This window comes from Lissotriton vulgaris, chromosome 1_1 (genome assembly GCF_964263255.1).
Source record: "Lissotriton vulgaris chromosome 1_1, aLisVul1.2, whole genome shotgun sequence".
Classification (NCBI taxonomy): domain Eukaryota; kingdom Metazoa; phylum Chordata; class Amphibia; order Caudata; family Salamandridae; genus Lissotriton; species Lissotriton vulgaris.
Genome location: NC_141685.1, coordinates 1,758,212,725 through 1,758,221,509, shown reverse-complemented (window position 1 = coordinate 1,758,221,509; position 8,785 = coordinate 1,758,212,725). Strand labels below are relative to the sequence as shown.

At 45.4% G+C, this 8,785-nt stretch overlaps 1 pseudogene; it reads right to left on the bottom strand.

Moving 5' to 3' along the window:
- Positions 1-4,275: 4,275 nt before the first annotated feature.
- LOC147751170 (syncytin-1-like) lies at positions 4,276-4,897 on the bottom strand (annotated as a pseudogene).
- Positions 4,898-8,785: the final 3,888 nt, after the last annotated feature.

The window sequence follows — 8,785 nt, the reverse complement described above, 5'->3', positions numbered from 1 at the left end:
GCCACAACTCGCTCCTGTTTCCATATGCTGAGCCTTCTGGTAGAGTTTTACCTCTACTTCCTCTCTTTGTGCCTAAGACACTCATTCAGGCACTAGTGATGAGCCGCTTGGACTATCAATCAATCAATCAATCAATCAATCACAGACATTTATAGAGCGCACTACTTACCCGGAGGGTCTCAAGGCGCTTGGGGGGGGGGGGTGTGCGGCTACTGCTCGAATAGCCAGGTCTTGAGCTTCTTCCTGAAGGAGAGGTGGTCTTGGGTCAGGCGCAGGTCGGTCGGGAGGGAGTTCCAGGTCTTGGCGGCCAGGTAGGAGAAGGACCTTCCTCCTGTTGTCGTTCTTCGGATGCGGGGGACGGCGGCGAGGGCATGGCTGGCTGATCGGAGATGACGTTTGGGAGCGTAGAAGTTGATGCGGTTGTTGAGGTAGCTCAGGCCTTGATCGTGTAGGGCTTTGTGTGCGTGGGTGAGGAGACGGAAGGTGATTCTTTTGTTGACGGGGAGCCAATGCAGGTCTTTCAGATATCCAGAGATGTGGCTGTGTCGTGGGATGTCGAGGATGAGTCTGGCTGAGGCGTTCTGGATCCGCTGGAGTCTCTTCTGGAGCTTGGCGGTGGTTCCGGCATAGAGGGCCTTGCCATAGTCCAGTCGGCTGGTGACGAGGGCCTGGGTGACCGTCTTCCTGGTCTCGGTGGGGATCCACCGGAAGATCTTCCGTAGCATGCGCAGGATGTTGAAGCATGACGAGGAGACGGCATTGACTTGTCTGGTCATGGTGAGGGAGGAGTCCAAGATGAAGCCCAGGTTGCGTGCGTGGTCTGTCGGTTTGGGTGCGGTGCCCCGAGCGGGGGGCCACCAGGAGTCGTCCCAGGCGGAGGGCGAGGAACCCAGGATGAGGACTTCCGTCTTGTCTGAGTTCAGTTTCAGGCGGCTGGTCGTCATCCACTCGGCTTCGTCTTTCATCCCTTCGTGAAGGTTGGCTCTGGCGGCGACTACTGCAATGCCCTTCTGATTGCGGCTAGTGACTCTTCTCTGAATTGTTAGGAATTTACCAACTAGAACTGCCTCCCTTCCTCTACTGCATCAACTTCATTGGTTACCAATTCACAAAAGAGTTACATTTAAGATATGTTGTATTGTACATAACGCCTTGAATGGCTGAGGCACTAGCTATTTAACTGATAAACTTATCTCTTATCGGCCTAACAGATCCCTTCGTTCAGGAGATAAATCTGTGCTTGTTACACCCCGATTCAGGAAAGCCCCGACAGGTGGTAAAGCCTTTTCCCACTTGGCCCCCCATTACTGGAATCAACTACAGATACATCTTCGAAAATGTTCAGAATATCTTCCCTTTAGAAGACTTCTTAAAACATAACTCTTCTGAGTAGTGGCCTTCTGGTCTGTAATTTCTGCTTTGGCTTCCTATAGCGTGGAAATACACCTTTGAGGGTGATTCATGCACTTTATAAATTACATGAATAAATAATAACATGCTGCATCATATTTAAATCCCTCCACCTGATAAGCCCAGCCTTCATAAAACGTGCATCCAAAATTATTTAAGATCTACTCATTTGCAATTTCTACCGCTGCCTCAATTTGATAGGAAAAGAATAGGCGAATCCAGATTTTTAGTCATTGCCCCCTCCTTCCCGGAACTCCCTGCCCTTGAAAATTAGGATAACCCCCACCAATGGGGAAATTCAGAGAGCTTTTAAGAACATGGCTTTTTAAGCAAGGCTAGAAGTAACATTCTGAGCTGCCATCTGCGTTTGGTTACCTCAGTGCCAAGAAACTGTTTGGTATACGCCCGCTCTACAAATAATAGTAACACAACATAACAAACAGGCTATCATGACTGTCTTTGACGATAAGCAAGACCACTCAGACCTCAAAATGTTTGGTACTACTGATCAAATTATCTAGTAGGATAGTTAAGGTGTCCTTAAGACACTCTTGTGCTGACTATGCCTTCTCACCTAATAACCTAGTTCCATCAAAGGGCATGCATATGAGTGAAACCTGGGAAACCCTTAAAAACCATCACATTCATCCAGGCATGCCAAGCTGGTGCTCATAGACTGACCACACAATCTGTAGTGCCCATCTCAGGACATATTTTAAGGCTTCTTGGCCACCCTGTACTGTCCGTGTAAATAAATAACATCTCACTGGCCATGTCCCAGATAGAGTGACTATAATGGTCAGGGGTCAGATTTCATTTAGTAGCTGAAGCGACAACTCTCTTGCCCACAGCTTTTTTAAGCTTTGACTACATCTCATGGAGCAGTGTGGAAAGCATTTGATTGACTTTACTCTTACAGGCCAGCGCTAGAAGACTCTTTGGGTTAGGGTGCTGTGTCAGGAAAGTCAGATCACCTGGCATGTGCCTGTGTCAGTACAAAATATACTGGTTTACTGGCAGGGCCGACAAGGTTTTAGGTCAGACTGCCTATAGGGACTCAAATAAGGCTTTGTTAAATAGATGCAAGGACCCTGAAGTTGAAGGCTCAGGCTGTAAAATCTCAGTCAATGGATTGGCTTAAAATTCTAATTGCAAGTACTGTGTTGCATGACAAAAGGGAAGACGACACAACTTCTGTTGGCAAGATAGTATAGAGTTTATAAAATGTGTGTGGATGGTCAGTCAACTCTGTGGAACTGGAATCTGAACTTCTGTCGCAGGCATTCCGGGCTCAGACAGAACTGTGCATAGAGGCTTGGAACCTCAGTGAATTAGGTTGTGCCAAAACTCCCCTTAGTACCCAAAATACCCCTACCAGACTAACTACAGTGTCTCATTGGTTATCACAAACTCCCAATGCTTAGACAAACCAGAACATGGACTTAGTACACCTCAGGTAACGTGGAACACATGAACACTATTTCGTTATACAATCATTTCAATCCAGAACAAGGAGTAAAAGAGGACACATGCATATTTGAAATGTTTATTCACTAATGCAGTGTTCTCAAACGCAGTATCTTAGCTAATACAAGCAAACATATTATAAGAAACAAAGTAATCAGCATAGTCACTAGTCCATAGAACACAAACGGTGAAAGCATGGTATAAATAGGGTTTATAAAAACCTAATTCTCACCCTCCCTAGCTAGTATATTGTATTATATCTAAGAAGGTCTCTTTGGGTTTTAGCAGAGCGGCCCCATACCTCAAGATCCTAGTGGTAAGGGATCACATCATCAGCCACCAGCTCTCTGCATGCGAAGCACCATCAAGTGTGTTTGTATGCTCTTGTGCAAAGCAATATTAAACGCGCCTAAAGCCAGAACTTGGCTGCAGCTGCATGTATGTTATGTCTAGGAACGTGCGAAGATCAGTGCTCACAACAACCACTGTGTTGAGACATCCTTGAAGGTTTCTGAACACACTGTACAGACACAGCTCGCCGAGCAAGGCTGATATCAGAGCAACAACATATTATTCTCGCATGAATCAAAAACATTCTGCTAGGCTCAAAGCTAAAGCAACAGTTATGTGTCGTGTGCTAAAGCAGCAGAAAGGTAAAATGGCGTTTAAACTCCTAAAAAGCTCATGCTAACTCAACACAGCATACAGGCTACATATATCTATATGACACTTCAACTTACAATGTGGTGGACAATTTCTTTTATACCTTTCTAGCCGCAAACATGTCATACATTTGCATATTACATCAAACGTTCACTCAAGCACAATATTTTCTCTTAACATCAAAAGGTAATATTTTCTGCAAAAACATTTAACCGCTTGTTAATGGAATGGGACTCATGCATGTGTTATTCTTACATTTTCATACCACTGCTGCACTGCCAGTGTCCTTGGCTTGTTTTGTGCTTTGAAGCCCAGCAATGCTCTACTCCCAGCACGTCTACTGCTTCGCAAGGCCTAACCTCCCACTTATCTAGTATCTCTGTGCTTCTTTATCTACATTTTGTCTGAGAGACATGTTCTCACAATGTGGGTCTCTGACTTTCTATTTCTGCTGTGTCTAATTATATTTCTCTATTCTACTAAATCTCATATCCACTAACCCCCAACCCCATTTGTAATTTTTATTCTGCTACTGTAGACAGCTCAGGCCAGTATTTTTCCTTTAACACATACAACTGCTCACGTCTTTCTGCTGATGCTTGCATTGACAAGAGTAGGCCTTCTTAATTATTCTACATTCATTATAATATTCCACCCTTTATTTGGAATGTCAAATATTTTCTCTCCTTCACTTTTACTTGGAGTCATTATTGTTTACACATTCTCCTCAACGTCCTACATTTTAATGATCAATTTAGCAGTGAAGATTCCTCCTAACTTCTGACTAACCCTTTTACAATATCCTATCACTATCTGGAAGACACAGAACATCAAAAGCAATATTAGAGGAACAGGCAACAAGGCCTTAAATAGTCCTGACACCCAAGTTGGTATCCAAGTCAACCAACCTGAAAGCCATTCGCCGCGGGCATCCCCCTCATCCACCACCTTCTTTAGCAAGGTTTGCAGAGTTTGTATGCCCACTGTTAGTATTCCAATATGTGAGTCATTGACTGGAACATACATGCAGCAAGCAGTTTGAATCTTGGCACATACTCCCCCCTCCATCGCTGTCATTAAATCCAACGCATATCTATGCTGAATAAATATTACTTTCATAGCTCACAACTCTTCCTTGATCACTCAGTGGCGATGAGGGCTTTCATCAACTCCCAGCAGGTCATCTGAAGCCAACAGCTGTCACTTTTGCTTGAATGTACAGAAAGATGCTGAAGAAGAGCTGTGCATCAATAAAAAGCCTGTGCTCTTGCTGGATATCTTCCCAGGCTGCAGTACCGAAATACTTTGCAGCTCTCTTCCTCTGATGATGCTGCAGCAAGTTCGTTGGCCAGCTCATGGGATGGTCATGTAGTTGAGAGATGTCTACTGCTGGAAACACCAGAAAGCGGGTGTGTTTAGTAACCAAAGAATAGAGGCCTCTCCAACCTGAAGGAAGTCGCATATACAGTTGCTCACTTCATTTCCAATAATAATCCAATAGGCTGTAGGTGCCCCATTGCATGTCAGCATTATAGATTGTAGCATTGTAATTGATGTTGGTTCGCCCGAGGACTGTTCCATTTCCCCTGAAACACAAAGAGCAAAGAATGGGTTTTCTACCTGCTCGAGAAATTGTAGATCTTTCTACCTGAGTTAGTCTAGCTATGTTCTCGTCCCACACTGCCTGACACTTCTGTTGGAAGCTATTGTCAGTCTGGTTCCTGTTCCATAGAGAAAAGGCCATACACCAAAATGTAGAGCCAATGGCACCAATAACCAGGAAAGTATACTGATCCATTTACTTGGATATATGTCCTTTCTTGACAATCATGGGGTGGGGTGTGGCTGAGTAATTCTTGCAGAAAAGCATAGGTCAGGATACCTCTAAAAATCCCTGCTGCAATATTCTAGCTCCTCAGGTTTCATCCTTGTACCACATAATCCCTGACTTGGTCACTGCATCTAACTTCACTCCTAGCTCTTTATGGTCTGTTAGCACATTCATTACATCTACTAACTCATTTTCATATTGTGTGGTCTTTACTAGGAATGTTCCCTGTTTGACCGGCAGTGGTTGCATTGGTGCTCATATTCTGCAAAAGAAAAAGTGTACCAGATACATGGTAATATTAGGAAGTACCTCTTTGGACGAGTGTAACCTATCTGAATCGGTGGCACATTGAATAAAAGAACGAACAAAGCAAAAGGTGTTATAGTCTGTGCACCTATCTCTGTCATATGCTGATACCATATATTAACTAGTACATATCATGTGGTATTAACAAAGTACAGATAGACAAGAACCTCTGTCCATGATTCTCAAAATTGAAGTGAAAACATGCGCAGACAGGGTGCCTATACATGTATAGGAGATAGACTCTAGTGTTCAACCTTAAATGGTATTATGATTCCTGGTGCTAGGAATGTGGAACAAATCACACCAGGTGTGTATTCTGGTTCAGAGTAGCACTTCAACTGGTGGCCTTGTGCTGCTCAAGATGCACAAGGCAAGCTTTCTAAGAGAATAAAAGAGACAGGCCTAATGAGTATAAAAGCTGACACAAATCAAATACCAAGGAACATAGGCCCCATGCTAACCTTTAATATTTCAAAACAGTGCTGAATAGAGCACTCACATGTAAACAGCAAACATGAGTGAAGTCAAGGCAAAAGGGAGCGAGTTCTGTAGAACCAACAAGACCACTCAAGAAAGTCTGAGAACGGCTCCTATGTATTCTGAAAAATTGATGGATAGAAAGAGAGAATATAAGTATGCGTACATAAAATTTCAAAAGAAATAAATATACATGATTATGAGGTGGCAGTAAGTAGCATATGACCTTGTAACAGGGTATTAAACTCAATATGAACTCTAATTATGATTGAAAAAGAGTACACAAACAAAAACAGTGGGGAAGTCACCATGGATTGCAAACACGTACCAAGTAGACTTGGTGCGTACAAACCTGTGATACATTTTGCCTTCAAAGTGAATTAGAAAGTGTGTTATTCACAACCTAAATTAACCAAAATCTTATCAGGTAAAGATAAAGTAGTCTGACCATAAATTAAGTCAAAATCGGGGACCTTGATAAGTCCCTATCTAAAACAACAACAAAACGATAAACATGCCAGCGAATTAGGATATACCACATCAGTATCCAGTTAAATAAACAGCGCAGCCACTCTGAGGATTACACATGTCACTCACACCACATGCAGACAATTCCTTATGTGCTGGTTCAAAGTACAACTGCACCAATCGTATTGTTACTGAGATATCAGCAAGTGTCGTACCACACGGGAACCCTACAAACTGACCTGTATCAAGTGCAATCTCATCCGGATTGTAAAAACGGCAAGTTCACCATATGGATATCGTATTTAAGCTGCCTTTTAAGACAGACCCAGAAAGAGGGGGGCGCTAGAGGGCGCGCAGCAAGATGGCCGCACTTGCATAAGGCTCTTGCAGCTCAGGGCTCATAACCACCATTATCCTCCTCACAAGCTGCTCCAGAGACCCCAAAAAAGTGCCACAATACGACCAGAGCACCGCCGCCAGCTTTAGAGGCAGTGGAGACCAGTGAATCTGCCTTAATTGCCGAGAAAATCTCCCCTGAGTCCAGCGCTTGCGATCTCCCAAGGTGGCGGGCGGGCGCTCCGAATAACAGCCATCGGCTAGAGAGAAGTGCCTGGGACCTACACATCATACGGTGTGTCACTGGAGTGCCACTAAACACCAAAGGGACACAGACCACAAGACCTGCAGCCCCAACCCTCGAGACCAGGCAAGACATAGAAGGGCACCGCAGCGAGATAATCCAATGCACCCGTGCACTTTCACAATGCTGACAGCCGAGGGCTCGCTGCCGCTGCCACTGAGGTTGGAGGCCGGCAAATATTGTCATTACCCAAAGCCGCCATTGGTATCACTGTGGGCTCGGTGCCACTTCCCTGGTGAGTGCGGGCCGTTAAGAAGTTTGCCACAGCTGCGAGGGACCGAGGCATCCCCTGTCTCCCCTCCTCCTGCCTCCCCTTGAAGACATCGCAGAGATTTGGCCCCACAAACGCTCTTAATTTGCACGGCCCCACAGCACTGAACACTAGAGGGCATCGAACGCAGGCTGAACTACATCACATACCTACGGTGCTCTGGCCCCTCTCACTGATCTTGCTGGCAGCGTGAATGCTCCTTCAGTGCCTCCATAAATCCCTGCACAGCCTTTAAGGATTACCGTGTCGCGCCCTTCAGAGACAGAGCAATCATCGCGCCAGGCATCTGTTAATCACCCTTACACTCGACGATGCTGCCCTTAACTGACGAGGCACATTGGTATAAAGAAGAAGTGCCAAAACGCTCAACCACTGCCACACATCAATTGACTGGAGCCTCTCCTGGCACCTGGACACACCAAGCTTACGGATGCGACCAGCCCCCACCCCCCACTGCACCTTGCACCCTCTGAAGCAACAGTACACTGAAGGAATCTGGGCAGTGGGACCACCACAACCCAACACAAGGGTCCCCTCCTGGGGTTATAAAGCAGGAACAGATGGTGAGACCCCCATGCGAACTGGAGCCTGGAATAGACTGGCACAAGCCCACATACTCTCCAAATAGGGGATGCCCTTGCTGACCATGGATTGCCATTCATATCTCTACCCAGAGAACACTCCCACCTTCAGCACTGCCTTACAATATTGAGATCCACACGCTGGCTCACCCACTGTGCAACCTCTCCCCCCACATTGCCATGCATTTCAAAAAGTCAATAAACAAAACACAACCCCCCCCACCAAAAAAAAAGCGGGGAAAATTAGAGGCGCAGAGTAAACCATGGGAAAGACCGACGGCAAGCAAACGAATATTCCCTTTGAGGCCCGCAAGTCCTCCAGGACGCAGATTGAGGCAGACGAGGACACTGTGGATGCCTCTAGCACAGGAGCGCCCATGTCAACTAAAAATCTGAAGGAGCTACTCTCACTATGAAATCCAGTCTCACCTCAATAGAAGCCAAAATTTATGCCATGTGCACGAAATTAGACAATGTCACACACACAATTGACCAGCACGAAGAGCGCATAAAAGAAACAGGGCAACGCATATCAGATCTAGAAGATGCCTCCACTGAAAAAACATAGGAGATGCTAAACATGGAGAAAGTCCTAAAAGTAATAGAGACAAAGAATGAGGACTCAGAATCAAGATCACGTAGAAACAACCTCAGAATTCTTGGGGTACTGG